The sequence below is a fragment of the Zonotrichia leucophrys genome, chromosome 4 (genome assembly GCF_028769735.1).
Source record: "Zonotrichia leucophrys gambelii isolate GWCS_2022_RI chromosome 4, RI_Zleu_2.0, whole genome shotgun sequence".
NCBI classification, from domain to species: Eukaryota; Metazoa; Chordata; class Aves; order Passeriformes; family Passerellidae; genus Zonotrichia; species Zonotrichia leucophrys.
In genome coordinates, this window is record NC_088173.1 from 44,345,864 (window position 1) to 44,365,779 (window position 19,916).

Genomic DNA, 19,916 nt, shown 5'->3' on the forward strand with positions numbered 1-19,916 from the left:
TGTCAGACACTCCTCTTTAAAGGAATTCAAGGGGCTTGCTCAGCACCAGGGGATTTAAGGCCTGAGAATGTGGCCAATATTTATTTTAAATTTAAATTTTTCTTTTTTTTTTGGAGTGTTTTTCCTGTTTGTTTTCCTGTTGAACCATCTCAGAGGTACCACTGCAGTGCTGGAGAGAACAAGCCAGAAACCTGAGAGGACGAAGAGGATTCCTAAGTTCCTTTCCAGGCAATTTCCACCTTCAGAGGAGGTGCAAATCCACATGGAGCTGGGAAGGGCCATGTGAGGAGTGCAATGAGATGGCACTGCCCCCCAGCTCCCTGGTTTGGAGACATCCATTGACCTTGTGAGAGGAAAAATGCCTTCCTATCCATTTTCACCCTGCAGTCACCCCTACTGGAGGCATATGCCTTGTTCCACATCCCCCAGGAGGATTTATGTGTGTCCTGCACTCCTGAATCCATGGCTTGGAAGGAGCAGCCTTGAGCATGAGTGAGAGGAAGAGGATTTCCTATGGAGCAGGTGAGGAAAGAAAAATGAATGAATGTCAGACCTGAAGGGTCCCTTAGGGTGCTTCAGGGATCTCAGGGCTGGGGACCCTCGGGCCGGGCTGGGCTCTGTCAGCAGCAGAGCATCGAGGGGCACCAGGGCAGACACAGAGTGTGTGTCCCCCGCCACTGAGGGTCAAATAATTTGGCACAAACACCGTCCGGAGGTGTGAGCTGAGCTGGCAGTGGGGCTGGCTCGGGTGGGCAAAGGCAGCCTTTAGCTGCTCCTGGCCCAGAAAGGTGAAGGAGATCCTGCGCAGGGCTTGTGGAGTAGGATTTGGGCGCTGAGTCGCTCCCAGGGACGATCTGCTCGAACAAGCCGCGTCACAGCGACATCCCACGGCTCCCAGGCGCTGGAATTCGCATCTCCGAGGTGCCAGTGCTCCCTGCTGGGAGCCAGCTCTAGGGGGAGCGGGATGCCCACAGGCCGTGTCGGTGGCAGGGCCGGTCACCTCCAGGTGTGCTCCCGGGGACGAAGGGAGTGAAGCCAGGCGCCTGTTTGGCTGTGGGCGCTGTCACAGGGTACGCGCTCCTCCACCCGGGATGTTTTCTGTTGTTACGGCGTGTCCCCACTCCTTCAACTCGCCTTGGAAAAGCCTTGGGGCTTGTATTGATGCACTCCCCGAAAGTCTCTGGCGAGGGCAGCTCAGGCACAGCTAATGCAGTTTCAGGCTTTAGATTTTTCTTTTTTTTTTTTTTTTAAGCTGTGCCTTCTCACACTTGTGGCAGGCAGCGTGCGCTTGCTGTGAAAGCTGAGCCTGCCTCGGTAATTCTGGGCTTTGCAGCCGTGCATCATCTAGTCCTGTGCCTGGTTCCCTCTGATTTCTGTTCCTGCCTTGCTTCTCTCTGATTCCCTGGTGCATGCATCTTCAAACACTTACTGGTGTGCTTTCCTGGCCTCTTGAGGAAAATACATTAACAACTACCATAAATAGTAGTTTGGGGGGGACCTTGCTATGAGGAGCTAAAAAACATTTTATAGCACTTAGGTTGTCAGCATAGCTGGTGAACAGCAGAGCCACCGAGTGGCTTCCTTGTCCTGTGTGATTTTTCCCCTTTTTCTGGTGCTGTGAGATGATTATGCCATAATTTACTAGCATGTGTCAAATGTCTTTGGTAGCATTTGTGGGCCAGGAGCACATGTGCTGCATAGTTCAGCCATTGCCATACCTCATGTGCTATCCTGTTTCAAGCTCCTAATTCAGGAAAAACTCACTTTTTTTTTTTTAAATGCCTTTTAAATTAATTTTTTTTTATTGTTATGCAGGATTGACTCTTCACAGAATCATAGAATCCTAGAATGGTTTTGCTTGAGAAGAACCTTAAAGTTCATCTCAGTCCATGCCCCTGTCATGAGCAGGGACAACTTCCATGGGACTGGGTTGCTCCTAGTGCTGTCTAATCTAGCCCTGAACATACCCAAGGAAAATAATGGGAGTCTTTTAGTCCACAGGTTGTTAATCCAGGAGAGGTTGCTTGGGTCCAAACAGAGAGGTTTGCTCTTGAAATCCCAGATGGAACTGATCCAAACCAAACCTGGGTTTGAGTTCCATCAGCCAGAGGAGGGAATGAGCCCTGGTGCCAGCCATCCTGGGGGTGCCACACAGATCTTAGCATTTCTCTACTGTCATTTGCTTTGTGTGATTCTCCCTTGATCAGAGAGGGCAGAAGAAGAGGCAGGAGGGGGAGCTCATTTTGTTTCTGTGAACTCCAGGCTTGGGGCAGCTGCAGAGAACTTTGGGTGCAAATAATCCTGCCCAAACACAGTCAGCTTGAACCTCTCTTGGGCACTTTTGGATCCCTCTGTGCCACTCTTCCTCTGATCCTTTAGCTGCGAGGTGTGGGCTCAGAAACACCTGCCCCTACTGGATGCACTTTTACACATATAAATTTAGGTTATTAGGAAAGTAATCAGATCTAATGGAAACGTATTCTGTTTAGAATACACACAGAAAGGTGTTTTGGCAGACTTGTTAACAGTAGGTCTTGCACTTTTTTTCTACTGTTTTTTTTAATCCTGTTTTTAGGAGGACCACTAAATTAGAAAATTAAAAGTGAGGGCGAAAATGTTGCTTTTCATTTTTTATGCTTTGCATTGGGCGTTATGTCAAGTGATTCCACTGAAATATAAACTGAATAATTGACCTTCAGGCCTCTGCAGTTCATTCTTTTACCGTGTTTCAGTGGCTGCAGGCATTAGAAACACCAAATCCCAAAGCATTCCTACATCTGTAACATGAAGTGCAGCATCTTTAAACCCAAGTGCTCAGTGTGGGCTTTCCAGGTGGGTGCAGATGGTCCATCCTGGCAGGGTGTGGGAGCCCCTGGCCCCTCAGGAGTCAGGCCAGGCTGAAGGAAGGAGGAGCCTCCCCACAGCTCCGGCTGGGGATGATATTGGCTGCTTGAAACCCTTGGTCCAGAGCTGGGAGAACTGCAAGAAGAGCTTTTCTTCTTTCTGTTCATCACTGGGTGGAATATTAAGGCGATGCTGCACTAATCCCTTTATTTTGTGTTTGTTTTCCCCCTTGGATTTTTACTGTTTAATCCTGTGAGCATTTCCAGTCTTGGCTATGCAGGCGTCTGAAAAAGCCCAGCAGGTAGGCAGGTGTTTGTTTCATAGGTGTTAGGTATCATTTGTATCATAGGTATTTGCCCATGAGTGTTTGTGTCAAATTTGGAGGGGTGTGGGTTTTGTATCTGGGGACCACTCAGGCCATTGGGCCTGAAAGTCATTCCTCAAGTACAGAAACCAAGCAACTTAATTCCAGGTGTTGTGTCCCTAATGCTCCTAATACAGTATAAAGTATCTTTTTAAGAGACTGAGGTGTTTGGTTACCTTTGTGCTGTAGACAGGGGATTTGTTAGGCTGGCAGCAATGTTTTCCCACCTGGAGGTGTCTTACAATAATCAACACAAACAGTAATTGGCTGTCCTTTTTTTACTCTCTTTTCATTGTAGTTTGGGGAAAACGTTTGGCTTACATGAATCAAATGTGTTTACGTGCTTCCTTTCTAGAGGAGTACTTTGTCATTTTCTTATGAATCCTCAAGCAAATGGAGCTGGAATCTGAGAAATGGATTTGCCTCGGATTCCTGCAGTTCATGGTTTGCTGGGTAAGGGTTCTTTTGGCCAAGATAGCTCTGAGTAAAGTGTGAACTCCAGCTAAGATAAGATAAATAGTTACTAAAGAGAAACAGTTTCAAAATAATTGTTGGGGTTTTTTAAATTTTTGGCCAATTGTGCCTCAGGTAGGGACGCTCCAATGACTGCCTTGTTGCAGCTCCCTCCACCACAGATGGGCCACAGGAACACACACCCTGAAAGCGCTGGATTTGGGGTGTTGTGTATGCATGGGAGGCTCAAGGGCTGCGATTGCTTTGCCTTGACAGCTGAATTATGTGTTCTTTTCCTCTGCTCATTTGTTCCTGTAGCCTTTTCCTCTTTCTCCTGCCATTCCCTGCAGTTTTGCTCTTGTTGCCACCAAGAAACTCCATGCCTATTTCCACTGTGCTTTCCTAGCTGCTGGCTTGGGGCTTGCTCTTGTGCAGCACACGTGGGTCCCACAGCCTGCTCCTTGCTCCTGTCTGGTCCCTGGCCTCTGTGCTTTGGCCCTGGTGTCAGGGAAGGGGGTGCCACGCTGTTTGCTTCGTGCACAGGGATGGAAGCACTTGGAGCATCTTTCATTACTTGTCACACCTGGCTTAGGCTTTTGTGGGGCTTTTGTTTTGTTTTTCTAGAGAAAATCAAAGCAGTAGGTTTAGCACACGAAAGATTAAAGAGGTTTTACCTCTAGAAGCTGGGGAGAGTGGTCTAATCTTTCCTCCTACAAGCTTGTAGAGTTTTTCCTTCTTTTTTCAATGCCTGCTCTGTTGGGTGTCCCAGGGAGGGCTGGGTTCCTCACAAAGGGTTTCAGGAGTTGGTGTTGTTTGACACAACTGCTTTGGTGATGGGTCAGAGAGGGAGAGGAGAATTCACTTCTTCTTATTTTGAGTTTTCCCTTCCTGGCACACGGGAGTAGCTCGGTGCTGGCACGGTTCTCTGAGAAACAGCAAGGTTTGAGAGGTTTGACCCTTAAGAGCTGTGTCTCAATGGCCAAGATTTGGTCCTACAGACCCAGACAGACAAGGGGAAAAAGAAACTTTGGTTATTCATGGAAAATCTTCTGTTATTCCTTGTAGTTCTGTTGCATCATTTTGTATGAAATACTGTCTGCTATTTTTCTAACAGAATGTGCTTGGAATTTAGATTAAGGATGAGGAGTGAGTCTGTTCCCTACAAAGTCCTGGGAGGCCTGAAGGCCTTGGGGAGGTGGCTGCTCTCAGCAGAGGTTATTGGAACAGGATCAGGGTGATAGATGCTGTATTTTGTTGCATCCTAAGATTTTATGAGTCCCCTTGACGCTTTCCCTGGGATGTGGCTGTGGTGGAAGGTGATGCTGCACCACAGGGAACTGAAGGTAAACCTGCCCCTCCCATGGGCACTGCTGCCCTTGGTGTCTCTGCTGTGCCACCAGACTGTGGCACTTTGCTGCTGTCACTGCCACTGCCACCCCCCCGGGGCTGTGCCCTCCTGCCAGCCCCACCCAGGAGCTCCAGGGGTGCCTGTGTGCTCTGTTGGGAGCGTTTGCTGGGAATGTGCCTCATCCCTGGCAGTGTCCCTTTGTCCCTGGGCTGCCAGCCAGAGCTTTGGGCTGTTCAATCCAGGGCTGGATTGCCCAGGGCACTGAGAGGGAGCAGCACAGGGAGGGTGACAGAGAGGGGCTGGCAGAGCCCAGCTGGCAGCCTGTGCTGGTGCTGCAGGTGGGCTGTGGGCACTGCAGGGAGTGAATGTCCCTTTCCTAAGCAGCCCTGCAGATCCCAGGGGCTCCTAGAGCAGGATTTTATTCCTTACTCCCTTTGTGGAAATTCATTCTCCCACTTGCTATGAGCAATTCTTTATTTTTTCCTGGAGAAAACCACACGGCAGAGACAGCTTACGGAGGAGCCCAGGGCTGTGTTTGGAGCAGGGAGTGCTGAGAGCTGCGTGCCTTGCTGTGCCCCTGCAGCTACAGCCGGGACAAACACACCGCGCCAAGTCCCGTTTCCCAGCACTCCCACCTGGAGAAGCCCTTCCTGGGAGACGGCGAGCAGGCATTTATTTCCAAGCGCAGACGAGCACTATTTCAGTTTATCCCCAGCCGTTTCCGAGCCCCCGACCCCGCTGTTTCCCCGCTCCGACCGAACCGGGCCACGCCTCGCTGCTGCTGCCGCCTGCCGGCAGTGCTGCGCCACTGCACCCTGAGCGGCGCATGCGTACTGCCTCGCGGGGCGCAGTGGGGCCACCTGCCGGCTGCCATGCGGTACTGCAGCGGCAGGGTGCGCATACGCACTGACGGCGGAGCTGTGTGTGAGGGCAAATCGGAGCATGCACAGTGCAGAACTGACGCCCCGCATCACGTGGTGTCTAAGGGCAAAAGACCACCCCTCTGACGCGCATGCGCTTTGGCGTTCCGGCGTGCAGGGCTGCCGCCTTGTGGGGAGAGGCTCGTACTGCAGAGCGGCGGGCGGCGGCCCCGCCCATGTGGGACGGCGGTACCGGGACAGCCCGGGCCCGGAGCTGCCCTGCCCGGGACCTGCAGTCTCCGGGCTCCGTGGGATGATGGAGCAGCCGAGCGGGTGTGGAGGCCGCAGCCGCGGTGAAGGTGAGCGGGGAGCGAGAAGAGCCCTGTGGGGAGCAGGCGGCGGGGCCGTGACGGGGGCGGCGCTGAGAGGGAGCGGCTTGGGGCTGTCGGCAGAGCTTGGGTTTGTTGGGTTTGTTTTATTAATATAAACGAGCTTGGGTTTGTTTTATTGCTATGAACGCGGAAAGCAGGGAGTGAGGGGGTATAAAAGCACTGCGGGTGTTCGGGCAGGTGAACCAGGGCTCAGGGCACGGAGTCGCTTTCCTGAGCTCCTCAAGTTCCTCTTCCCTCTCTCAGGAGCAGTCGTGAGGAGTTTCTCGTTTGGAGCTGGGCTTTAGAAGGAAAGAACCCGAGATTGGTGCTCCTAACAGAACTGTAAGTGTATGAAGCTTGCTGCTGTAAGCAGACAGTAACTCCCAGGGATACTTTAACCATTAAAAATAGTGACTTTTATTTTGTTTGTGCACCAACCGCTTGGCTTTCCCTGCAGGGTTCACTGAATTGGAATTCTGAGGCTCCTGGTGGTTGCAGCGTCTGGCAGGTAGAAAACATCACTGTGTGTCTGACCTGGCTTTGGATGTGCATTTCCAGAGGTACTCAGAGTGGGTAAAGGGCAGCAGGGTGGTGGGAAGGGCTTTGTCCCATGTCTGGACAGCCTCATGGCAGGGATGTTTTCAAAATATCCCTTGTCTTTGCTTTCCCAGCTCAGGGTGTTCACTGAATGGGGTGTGGAGTGAGGAAGTCTCTGTTAGGATTGTGGGAGACAGAGACAAATCAACTCCAGTAGGCTGAGGACCATCTCCTGTAATTTACAGAATACTTAATCCAATTGTGACCCAAGCCTGTGGTGGTGATTCTAAATAAGAGTTGGACTTCTCCTTCTCAGGGTCACTGGGAAGCATGCGACAAGAACTGACCCATAACTTCTTGCAGGCTCTAGCAGGGAGAGGAGCAGCAATCTGTGCTTGGAAGAGTACCCACGAGTACCTGTGAGGTGATGATCTACAGTTTTGAAGTGAATCTGGAGAGGAAACCATGTTGTTTTGAAGGAACACCTCAGGTGGAATGTGTGAGAAGGATTATTTGACGAGAGAAATCTTGGCAGCAAGAAAAATGGCTGGGTTGCTTTCTGCAGAGCTGCATCAGTTTCCTCAGTTCCAAGAGCGGATTGCCCTGTGTTCTTGGCTTGTCAAGAGCTTTCATTTTGCCCCAGGAAGAGCATTGTGGTTTTGGTGCTGTGTTCAGCTGGAACAGTGCCTCTGGTCCCTTTTTAAGGGAGAAGCCAGAGCTTGGATTTCTCTCTCTTTGCTGCTGAAGGAATGCCCTGTAGGTGCCTGCAAAGGCACAGTGGGTGCTCTGGGAGGCAGGAATGGTTGTGAAATCCTGATTTTGGCTGGGACACTGAGCAGGTGTACCCTGCTCACCTCCTTCATCTCCTGTGGCTGTCCTGCTTGAAATATAAGTGTCATTCCCCTCGGTCCCTCCATAATTCCAGGGACATTGTTTATCCTGCTGTGGCTGGCTACTGGGCAGAGCAGATGCTGCCTCAAGTGTGCTCCTGCCTGTCCTGTGCTCCCCAAAATCTCTGCCCAGGGCAGTTCAAGCAGTGCTCATGCAGGTGTTGGCCTCGGGCTGTTCTCCTGAGCTCTGCCTTTCCGTACTTGCTGCTGTGTGTGCTTTTCACAGACGGTGACTTTGCCCTGACAATTCTGCACTCTGCAGTCACAACTTTATTTCACTTCTTTTGTCTTTTCCCCTGCTTTCTTCATCTTGCCCTTTCCCCGCTGTTTCACTGCTCTCTACATCTTCAAACTTTGAGCTGTGTGCTTTCCTAACCTCTTAATGAAAATAAATTAATAAATACGGGAGCAGGAGACTTTTGTGGTAGTGAGGGGGGCGTGGCTTGCCCTAATGAGCTATAACCCCTTTTTTAAGCGTTACTTTGTCGACATGCTTTACGAGTCGTAGAGCCTAGGATAAAATCCTATTGCAAGCTGCGAGTTTAGGCACAAACTGATTTTTAAAAATAAATTTTCGAAGTGCTAATAGTAACCCCATAGAAGCGCAGAACTCCCTCCCGCCGCCCTGAGGCCCCGCCCACCCGCCCTGAGGCCCCGCCCACACGCCCCGAGGTCCCGCCCCTCGCTGCCGGCACCGCCCATGCGTCTCCCCGGCCTGCCCTCCTGTGTGAGGGGCGGGGTCTGGAGCTGCTGTCCAATCAGCGTGGCGAGCGGCGCGCTGGCGCGGCCAATGGCGAGGCAGGGCGGCAAGCTTGTGCGCCGGTAGCGGAAGGCGCGCGGCTCTTCCGGTGGGGCTGTGGGGCTGCGCGGCCGCGGCCCGGCCGGGCTCCGCTGGGGATGGAGCCTCGTAACGCGTCCGTGCTCCCGGCCCGCAGCGCCACCGCCGCTGGATGTGCGCGGGAGAGGGCCCAGGGTGAGCGCCGGGAGGCTGCGGTGCGACCGTGAGGCCCCGCGGTCTCTGGGCCTTGGCCTGGTGGTGGCTGCGTGTCCCTGCGCGGGTCGGGCAGTGCCCAGGAGTTAATCTGTGTGTTGTCTGTCAAATAACATATTATATCTGTTCAAGTTTGATTGGCGTACTGAAATTTGGATGTTCTTGCCTACGTGGGCATGTGAAATAAGCCCTCAGAGTGCTTGGGGTGCATAGCAGAAAAGGCACAGTAGTAAAAGTTATTTTTGGAGAAACAGGTGTTGTATTGTAGGTTTGAGGAAGTGCCAAGTCTCGAAGAGTGGCTTAAGGTTTGTACAAGCTTACAAGAACAGGGTGGGATAGGAGGCTCCAATAGGCTGAGGATTCTCTATTTATACTCATAAAACCCTTAACCCCACAGTGAACAGGAAACCCATGTAAAACCGTTCTGAGTTGTACTTTTTTTTCCTCAAGGTCACTGGGAAGCATGGGACAAGACCTGAACGATAACTTCTTGTAAGGCCCAGCAGGGAGAGGAGTAGCAAATTGTGCTGGAAGAGTTTCTGTGAGTACCTGTGACGTGATAAACGTAATAGCTTCATACTTAATATGAAAAACAAAACCTGCTGTTTTAAAGGAAAACCTCAGGTGGAGCGTTGTGAGAAAGATTGTTTGATGAGAGATTTCTTGACAGTGAGAAATATGTTGTTAGGATTATTTTGTATAACTTTTGCTTGAAATAGGAGTGTTATTCCTCTCCATCCCTTCCATTTTCTGGGGTTATTTTTTATTATATTATGGCTGGGTAATGGGCAGAGGAAATACTGTCTCCAGCATGGTTCCACAGCAGATGTGAGCAAGGTTTTGCATGAGCTTTAAAGGGGTCACAATTTCTGCTGCCTGGCAAATGTCCTGGGTGCTGTTCTACTTGGGATTTTCAGGGAGAAATGCGACACAAAAGGTTAAATCTGTGTTGAGAGAGGATGGAATGTGCTGGGATGGCTTAGCCTGAAAAAGGAAGCACTCCTTGGCTTATGCCACATATTTAACGTAATGTTAGAAAAAAGGTACAATAGCCACTGGCAGCTGTGCCCCGCGACTCCCTCGGTTCCCTCTCTGGCCCGAGTTGTGTGATCTCCTTGGAAAGGAGCTGCAATTCCCTCTTTCTCCAGCGAGGGTCACTCCAGAGCTGTTCCATCCCGGGAGGGGCTCTCAGTGCGTGCTGCAGATGGTTCTGCTGTACTGATTTACTGTTATGGCCTGGAAAGGCCTTTTTCTAGAACCCCTAGTACTTCAGAAGGTTTTTGGGGTTTTTTTCCCGTTTATTTTTTTTTTTCCACTGCTTTGGTTGATGTCTGCGATCTGTGGTGTTCCCTGCTATCAGTTAGTGTGTCTTTTTAGTGCTGTCATGGAGATGGTCCAGACTCTGGTTCTCCTGCAGTGTGCTGGTTTACACGAGACCCCAAAGTGCTTCCTTAAAGCGCTTCAAAGGACTTTCAGCTGGTGGGTCAGAAGTTGCTGTTGGCTGCCATCACAAAGACACACAGAGGACACTCTTGGTTTTCCCTGTTGTGTGCCTAGTGAGCCAGCAGGGAGCAGGTGTTCCCTGTGGAGCTGTGGGGTTTTCAGCCTGGCCAGTGCCTCTGTATCAGCAGCAGGGCTGTATCTGGAAGCCAGAGCCAGTGCGTGGCCAGAGGAGCTCGGCAGGCAGACAGGTCCTGACTTCTTTACACAGGTGTGTGTTTACCCTGTCTAGCCCTAACCTCTGCTCTGGTATGCATTACATATTGCTGGTTTATCCAAGGTGATAAGCACTGCTGTTGACAAAAGCCTTGGGAAATTATGCAATAGTCAGGAATTCCTCCTTTATGTCCCAGAGCAAGTCCCTCAGCCACTGTGCTGATCTTTGGGATGGGCTTGCTGGGACAGGCCAGAGAGGACGACCCCATCCTCCCTGGTGTGTCTGAGCACCCTGCAAGCTTGGATGTGTAGGCTTCCATGGCAGTTGGAGCAAGTTCTGGCTGTGCTTCTGGGGGCACTAGTGCAGCCATCAAAAGTGTTTAGACACTTCCAATAACAGGTGGAATCTGTTGGTGGAAATTAGGGAGATTAGTAAGATGAGGATTTGTCTTTTCTCTGCTGTTCCACTGGAGGGGAGGGGGGAGAAGGTTTCCACCAGTAAAACCAAGCCCAATTTTGTTTCAAATGGTAGGACAGGCTAAAGCAGGTCTGAAGTTCATTGTAGCTTTTGTTTGTGTTTATCAGCTGTTACTTACAAAAGACCAATTAGTATAATTATTGCTTCCCTCCCTCCCTGAGATCCATCTCCTTAAGTCTTCGCTGTGGTAGCACAGACAAATCATTTCCATTCAGTAATTCCCAAAAATTCCCATTCAGTGCATGACCTGTGGATGGTTTTAAATGCCTAAAAATGGCATGATTTCCTGTGGTGCATGTTCCCCAGGACCAGGCTGCTGGCTGTGACTCTATGTGGGAAAGCATGTGGACATAACAAGGAGAAATGCAGAGCATCTTTTATTTTCTTGTTCTTTGCTGTAAATCATCCAAGTGAAGTATGAGTTAGGAGAGCTGAGTGTATTTCATGGAGTGTATGATTTGTACAATTTCAGTGACATAACAGCTGTGAATAACAGCCAGGTATTTGTGCTGTGGGGCAAAAGAAAACCTGCATGTCTTTCCTGTCCAGAGGAATTTTGATCAATTTCATTACCCTGAGAGTAGAATGGAATCATGGAATAGGCAGGGTTGGAGAGGACCTTTAAAAGTCACGAGTCCCACCCCCCTGCCATGAGCAGGGACACCTTTCTTGCAGTGTTCCTGAATTGTTCTTCCTTCCTGTCCATGATTACAAGAGAAAAATCCCAGTGTTTGAGGTGGGTGTTGTTCATTCCCCCTTCAAATTTGGTTTGCAAGAATGATTAATTGCATTTATTTGCAGCACCGAGTGTGCTGCTGGACTTGGAGCTGAGCTGTGTGCAGGTTTGGGTTGATAAAGGAGATTTTGGTGTCCTTAAGGCACATCTTGACTTTCCAAGAGAAGTCAGGGACTTACAGTGGATTTTGGGGTAGCTCAGCAGGATTGAGCTCAATTTTCAAGAACTTTGGAGTGTATGGAAAGTGGGGCCACATTTGGGGCATAAGAGGGCATAAAGCAAACCCCAGATAATTTACACCTTGAAAGGCATTAGAAAGATGAATGTTGAGAGTGCAGGAGATGACCCAGGGACTGCAGATGGAGCTGGCCAGGAGAGCCTGGATGCTGCAGGAAGCGATGGTGCACTGTAGGATTTCACTGGAGCACAGCAGCCACAGGCACCCCCGGAGCAGAGGGCCTTTCTTTCCCTTGGGGACAGTCCTGTCACCTTACAGCACCTGTGAGCTCCTGTTGGTAAGGCACAGAACAAAGGGAGCGCCTCGCCAGGTGCAGTTCACACCTGTGCTGGCAGCCAGACATGTGCTCCAGGTTCACACGGGAGCACTGGGAGCGGGGCAGGCACAGAGCTGGGCTCCAGCCAGGAGCCTCTGGGAACTGCTCCAGTGGGGTCAGCTCCTCATCCTCTTCCTCTGCCCCTGCCAGGCGTGGGGCACAGGTGTCTGGAGGCTGCTGTACCCCACTGGGAGCCTGGAGTGGGATAGCTGGTGGCACAGGGAGGGATGGGGTCACACCTGTGCTGCTGGGACAGTGCACAGTGCGCACAAAGCGCTCAGTTCAGAAGTGTTTGCCATAAGGAGCTGAGCTGCCACAGTGGAGAACAGGACACAGGGAACCTGGCTGGAATGCACGGGTGTCTGTGGACACTTCCTCATTGTCCTTTCAGGCAGTTCCTGGAAGCTTGTGTTTGTGAGGTATTTTGTGAAAGAATTGGTAGCATCCATAGCTAGAGGGTGAGTAATTGTCAGCTGCAGTGGGGTAGTCACACATGGAAAGGGAACCAGGTGGGAGATGAAGCACTGGCGCTCCTAAACTGAAAAAAGAAACAGATACTCTGCAGCTCTGAAGTAAGCCAGAAGCTTGACCTCAGTCACTGTGTTGATTGTCACCTAGGAATGTATTTGTTCCATTCCCCACAATTTAGATAATGTCATATCACAAATGTGATAATGAACACTTTCAGACTTGCAATAATCTCTTCTAATATACACTGTTATATGGAGCTCACCAGAGCAGAGCAGCACTAATAAAGTGTTTGCAACACTCTATGCAGTTAGGTAGAAAGACAAAGCAGGAAAGAAAAGGAAAAGGTATCTTTTGGAAATAGTAATTTCCTCCTGAAGTCAGCAGAGAAGTTACAGTGCAGGCCTAGCAGAGACACATGAATAGACACAGTGCTGTGAACTGGAGGTCTGTGCTGATATTGGGGGTCTGCACACCTGGAGGAGGGGCTGGTGGCCTTCTTGGTCAGTGTATAATCATTTGTTGGGGGGTTTCAGCACTTTCTTGTGTTTCTATAATTTTTATTTGAGCTCTCAGATGATCTAATGTGCTCAGAGGACTGTGGATGACTCTTTCTTCTCTGTGCATGAAGTCTGTATAACACCCATCTCACCGTGTGTCCAAACACTTGGTAGTTTCTAATCCATCCCTCCACTGTGAGCAGAACAATGCTGTTGAGTCAGTTTGCATTTTGGTTGTTGAGGAGAATTCTCATTCTTGCTAGAGGAACTTGATGTAGCTTTTCCTTGTCTTGGCTAAATTGTAGTAATGTGGGTTATTGCTCAGACCAATCACTAGAAAAGGGGAAAAAGCAAATTGAGGTCAAGGTGGTCTGTGTCACACTAGTCTGCTGCAGCAGAAAAGGGACAAAGGAAGGGAAGTTCTGGTTTCTGGAGAGATGCCTGCCAATGTCCAGCCTTCTATGTTTTCACTGTTGGATTGAACCCCAATACCTTCCCAGTTGTAGGTTCTGGTAGAAAGACTGAGCTGACTAATATCTTTGCTAAATTGACCTTTTCATGGGGATTTCAATGGCTTTTTTCAGGAATTTTACCTGTCCATTGTTCTTTCCTGGCTGCTTTTTCTCTGGTTTTTGACTCCTGTAAATATGTAAGTTTTTCAGTAGCTGAAGCCAGGAGCTTGGTGCTCGAGACTGACCCATGGGATGCATTTCCAGCATTTCATTTCCAAGTGAGCTGAGGTGTGAACAATACAGTCCAAGTTTGCACTCAGGAGATGTTCCACAGCCCCTTGCTTGCTCTCCCAGAAGAGCTGCCCCTAGAGAACACTTCGGGCTTACAGTGACACTGTGCAAACTTTAGTGTTTGTTCTAATGATAATAATAATAATAAACAACCTGGGAAGGACCGTTTTGGATTTATGGCTGCACGTTGTGTTTTGGCAAAATGGAATTACCTAGGTGCTGCTTTCTAACCAATAGCTGTTGCACGAGCCTTGGCTGTTAGCAGCAGAAGTCAAGTACAATATAAGACTTAAACTATTATAAAATAAACCTTATAACTCAGGGTAGATTTGCTGAGACTGGTGTATGTAAAAGACATTTTCTGGCCTCGGAATGACAGACTGTCTTCCATCGTCCAGAGCCCAGCTGGAAAAACTAACCCTTCCTTTGATTTAACTCCCAGAGATGTTATTTTTCTTTTCAGCTTTTGCCCTCAGAATCTATCCATTAAATGTAGAGCGGTGAGGTTTGCTTTTTATGGAAAATATCTATGAACAATGGAGAAAGGATGAAACCTTAGTACAGCAAAAAAGCACAGGACATTCTATAAATAGTAACATTTTCCAAAGTGTGCTGACTGCCTCTGGTTTGAGTGGAGCAAAGCTTTGCACGCTGCAGTGCAAATGCAGAGAGGAGTATGTGTCATGGTGAGCACCGACTGAGCTCTGTCCTGCTTCCTGGGGAGGGGATGTGCCTTAGGGAAGTGCCTGTTCTCTGGCTGCCTGTGGCCCTTATCTCCAGGAAAAATCCTGCTGTCCCCTTGAACAAGGCTGATCCAGAGAGTGAGGTGATGAAAACGTGGTGTCTTGTAGAGCTGACAGCTTAAACCTTGTAAATGAGGAAAGGACAGGAGTGTAAAGAGAGCTCTGCTACAGTTGCTGGTGATTATTCAAATAGCAAGAGGCAGGACAGTGTCCTGGCTGGAAAAGGTCCCACCCAGGGTGGGCTCCTGCCCTCCTGGTGGGGCTGGCCTTGGAGCAAACCTGGTTCTTGGGCAGGACAGTGTAGCACAGGGGACAGGGTCAGTGACATGTCAGCCAGTGTTCTGGGGTCCCTTCTGTCAATCCAAGTTCAGTTCATGGCATTCCTCCCTTGTCTTCTGTAAGCTGAAGTTGGGTCTGGAAAGAAATGCAACCATTTCATCTTTCTTTGTTGCCCTCCCTTTACAAGGCTGAGTGCTGTCTTTTCTGTTTGCTGTGGTGATGTCATTGCCTGATTCTCTGGCCAATGGCTGTTCTGAGCACTGATGCTGAGGACATGACAAATGAGCAATATCCCAGGCTTTGGAGTTTAATATGTCAGGAGACACAATCAGAAGCATTGATTCTTTCTTTCTTATGTTTCTCCTCTAATTAAGAGCAAGTTTTTGGTTGTGGAATATTCTGCATGTGCCTTAGAACAGTCACTTATGCAGAACATGGAAGCTCAGCAAACTTAGGAGGGAAATAATTGCAACAGGGAGCAAAGATTTTCTGTGGGGTGATATCAGTACTTTACTTAGCAGATAGGAAATGGCCACTGCTCATTAGCCAAGCTAGTCCCACCCTGACTCAATTTCCCTTGGGCTGAGCTAGGAAGAAAGGCACATCTGTGCTCATGTCATGCTCCATGGGCTGCAGTCACACCTGGTTCTGACGTGGCTGCTGGCACTACCCAGGGGACTTGGGGAACCTCCCTAGGTGTGAATTTGCCTGCTGTTGTGGGCTGGGAGTGTTGGGTTGGAATGGTTACCCCTGCAGTTTTCCCCCCAAGAAAATCTGCCTGGAAGACCCATCCTGACAGAAGTAACCCTACTCCAGCAGGAGGAAGGCTTTCTAGAAATCATTTGTACCCTGAACTAATTAAAATGAGGGATCTCCACTGCCAAACCACAACTGCTTTCTAGTGTCTGGAATCTTGCTTTTAACTGATGCAAATACATGTGTTCTACATCTGTTCTGGAGAGTTCAGCCCTGACATTCTTTCATCCCATGCAGTATTTGTGAAATAAAAGGAAAAAAAGAGGATTGGATGTGCTTCATACAGATAGGATATTTAGTTAGCTTGGAGGTGTTTCCACTGTGGTTTCAGTGCTCAGGGACTGCTCCTGATGGCCTAGGTTCAATTGAAGCTGGTGACTACTTGTGACTGACTCTGCTCCCACTTTAGTTATTCCAGGTCTGTTGTGGAAAACAAGGTGGAGGGGGGAATGTATTGGCAAACATAAACAGCAGTGCCACTGCAGCCCTTGTTCCTTTCCTTTGGAATGCACTACAGTTGGAATGGGCACAGGACTGTCAGTACTTCCATCAGGTGCCTGCCTGTGGAGGGTTTTCCCCAGGCTCTGCTCCAGGGGGTTTCCACAACCCTTCTGTAGTCGTTGGTAAGTGCTCCTGCTTTGTTTAGCAACAGGAATCACTGGACATGGTAAATATGCCTTAGGGACAGACTCCTGTGTGTTTGGTGATCAGTAGCAGTGAGATGGTGATAGCACACAAGACAGCTTCTGTTCTCTGTGCAATTGTAACACTTGTAGGAGGTGGTTTTTTGTTCAACTGGCAGCATTTGAGGTAAAAATATCATCTATTCTATGATTCTAGGACTAGTGTTGACAGTGTTGTCAAAATAAGGTGGGTTAAAATAAAATGAATTTTTCTTGAATTTTTCCTTTTACTGGACAAATGAAATCAGATCTGTTAATATTATTTGTTGAGTCATTCATTTTTCTTCCCAGTGTCTGATTCCCTTTCCTCTGGCTCTGAGCACAGGTGAGAAGCTGGAGGTGTTGCTGGTGGATATTGCCAGAGGCAGAGGGTCTCAGGCTCTGCCCCCTCAGTTAGGTGTGCTTATTCCTTGGCTCTGTGTGCTCCATTCCCTTCTTTTCCATCCAGTGTGTATGTGTAAGTCCAGCATCCAGAGCAGGTGGAAGCTGCAGGGATCAGCACGTGCTCTTGGGAGCTGAGATCTGCTTGTTCCAGTCAGCAAATGTTTCTGACACGCCATGCTTAGTGATGGGCTTTTCCCAGGAGAGTTTGTTTTGACATGTCTCAGGCACAGACATTGCTGTCACACCAAAATGTTACAGAGAGAATTTATGGCAGTCGCTGTCTGAGATAGGGACCAAATGGGGTAAGAATAGAAAAACAGGCAGTGAGATGACAAATTGTCTTCCACCTCAGGTCCTATCAGCAGGTTGAATAAATCTCAGCAGAAAACAAGGGCTTCCCTGCTTTGCAGTGAGCATCCCAAAAGGCTGTGGCTGGGGAGGAGCTGGAGGAGGCAGGAGGTGTGCTGCACCAGGAGCCTGCCCTGCCCTAAGGGCTTCCTTTCTCCCTCTGAGGGCAGGCAGCCTCAGGCTTTGGTGGTGAGGGCCTGGGCAAACTATGACCATCTGCTTTTTTAGAACAGATGCTTTGGTCAAATATGAAGAGAAGGTCGTGGGAAACGTTTGCCACCCTTTCTCTTTTAATTAAGCAACCCACAAACCCCAGCCCAGGCTTACCTGAGATCTCAAAGCTGCATTTGTGATGCTATAAAGCCACAAAGTGTCTATTCCCGAGAAGATTTCACACTAACAGTGTGACTGAAAAAAGCAATTAAATGATCTATCTGGGTCTCCAGTGTCTGGAAACTGTTTCTTGGGCAACGAGTGCAGTAAGAAAAGAGTTTATAGCTTGCAAGTGAACTGGCCTCCATTCTGTTGCCATGCCTGGCTCTTGGTGTGAGATTGCATGTCTCTGCACCTGAGGACTGTGTTGTTAAGGGGGTGCTGTGAGTACTTAGATTTTGTGACTACTCAGAATTTTTTTAGGTTTTTGTCTGGGCAGGTTTTCTCTCTGCTCAGACAGTCACCAACCAGGTATACCTAGGTACTGATAAAATAGAAATACAAATGCCTCTGGTGCAAACCCCAGCCCTCAGAAAAGCTCTGAGTCTGTGCAAAGTGTTTTATGTGCTGCTGGCTTGAGTAGGTTCTGGTGGGCTACAGCCCCAAGAACTGGACACTTTTCTGGGGTGGAACTGCATCGTAGCACAGCTCTTGAACTGCAGCTTTGCCATCTGTAAAAGTAAGTGGCAAACTTGATTTTAGAGGGATGCTCCTAATGTTGTCAAGCAGAGTCCTCCAAGGAGGCAAAACTGCCAGATCTGCCATTTGTTTCTGCTTTATTGAACTCCACGTTACATCCCCTGTCCCGTCTTTCTCCTTTGCACTCTTACTTGGACATGCCCTCCACTTAGGGAATTGAAGTTCTGTGCTGTCCTGGTCTGGTTTGTGCTTATCCTGTTTTTTAGACACGGTCTAACTCGGAGGTGCTGGAGAAGTGTCCATAGTTGACCGGGCTTTGTGTGGGAGGGAGCATTTTGGTGATTTTTCCTGCTGCTGCCATAACCCCAGTGAGGTTAGGACCAAAACACGGCAAGGTGCAGAGTGAGTTATTAGCCTGAGCAACGGATTTAGCATGAGTAAATTGCCTTCAGGCATGAGCAGTGTCCTCCCCAGGCTTCAGGAACCAAATCCTGAGGTGCTGCAAGCAGTGTCCCACTTGCTCTCAGTGTCCAGAGACCACAGGGTGTGCCCGGGCATGGATCCCTTGGGCCTGCTCCAGGGAGAGAGTGCTGCTATGGAAGGAAGGCTGTGTATTGTTTAAAAGAGCAAGTGCTGTAGGAGGAAATGGTACTGATGTGTCAGAATGGGTTGTGCATGCAGGACAGGAGACCTATATTTATTAGCTCAAAATAACATTGACTTTATAACAGCTCCTAAAGGTCCTTCCTGAGGCTGGGCTAGACTCTGGAAATGCAGAGATGGAGACCAGGAGTGTCCTGGAGCACACAGATGAAAATGAGCTGTAAAGTTATCAGTCCAGGAATTCACCAGAGGAAAAAGGGAAATTTTGGGGAAGAACTCTTGTCCCTGTATGTTTTCAGTGTGTATTGGAGCCTTTCTCCAGCATGGGATGTGCCAGTTTGCAGCAAGATCTGTTCGGGTATGGTGGTGCCAGCCTGGCTTTGCAAACATCAGAGAGCTGGGCAGGTGAAATAAAACACCGGGGAGAGTCTGAGGGGGCACAGGGAGGGAAGTGGGGAGGGAGGGACTGTGCTAGCACAATGCGAGTGCATAATTCCACATTCTTGGGAGAGTTTTGCTGAAACGTCCACTTTTAAAGAAAATATTTGGGGATCATTATTACAGGAAATAAATTTCATGGTGTTTTTAAGTTGTATCTATAAAAAGCTAGAAAGGATACTGAGTAGACAGTCCTGGTCTGGTGAGCGGGCCCCACAGCTGTGTTGGCTTCACAAATGTTTTGCATGTGCTGTTCTTAAAGAGCAAAGGAGAACAAAAGGGGGAAAAAGCCCAACACAAAAACCTTCAGTCCCCTCATCTTCCAAACCATGAGAATTTTTCCTTTTTTTGTGTGTGTGCAATAATTGTATCAATTATGGTTTGCGTTTTTTCCGCTAAGTGTTTGAAATAATGAGCGGAGGCTGGAGCTCCGAGAAGCTGCAGTTGGGAGAGTCAGGCATAAAGGGAGCCCAACCATATTTGTGAGATGAAATTGCAATTATGTAAATTGCAGCTACTGGACGTGTAGGCATGGGAGCCCAGGGGAGCGGAACTGGCAAGCTCTCGGTTACAGTGCAGAAGAATTCTCATTCGTGCCGCAAGGCAGGGCCACGCTCGGCAGCTTGCTCGGGAGCGTGAAATCGCCTCACGGACATGTCTGCCTGCTGCTTCTATTTTGGTGTGCAAGTCAAGTGGCTGGAAGCTTCTCTCTTTAATGATTTCCCCTTGTTTGCTCTAGCAAACAGCTGCACCACGTTGTCTGACACCAGTTAGAGTATTTACTGGCCAGTGCTCTGCAGAGACGAAAAGGGAGGCATTCAGTCTAATCTCCTTGGATGTCTCAGTGTTTGCACTTGGAAGTTTCCTTTTCTGCAGTCTTTGGGCAAGTGCAGAACAAATTAATGTTGCAGTTTGACACAGGCTGCCCTCTGAGCCTGATTGCTTCCAGGAGCTCCCGAGGCACATCTTCAAGAGGTCTTTCCTCTTTGTAGGGTACAGCAAGTAGAAAAAAATATCTTGTTACTCAGAATTGGTTT

At 49.1% G+C, this 19,916-nt stretch overlaps 1 protein-coding gene across 2 annotated transcripts in view; it reads left to right on the forward strand.

Annotated features, from left to right (window-relative positions):
- The first annotated feature begins 6,054 nt into the window (after window positions 1-6,054).
- Window positions 6,055-19,916, forward strand: part of BMP3 (bone morphogenetic protein 3) — a 75,286-nt gene continuing 61,424 nt past the window's right edge. The window contains exons 1-4 of one of the 2 annotated variants that reach the window (XR_010439947.1): window positions 6,055-6,228; window positions 6,505-6,582; window positions 6,698-6,800; window positions 9,109-9,199. The gene's annotated coding sequence lies outside the window, so the exon portion shown is untranslated. Of the gene's footprint in view, window positions 6,229-6,504; window positions 6,583-6,697; window positions 6,801-7,140; window positions 8,076-9,108; window positions 9,200-19,916 lie in introns of those variants that run through there. The other variant, XR_010439948.1, reaches the window with a different exon arrangement.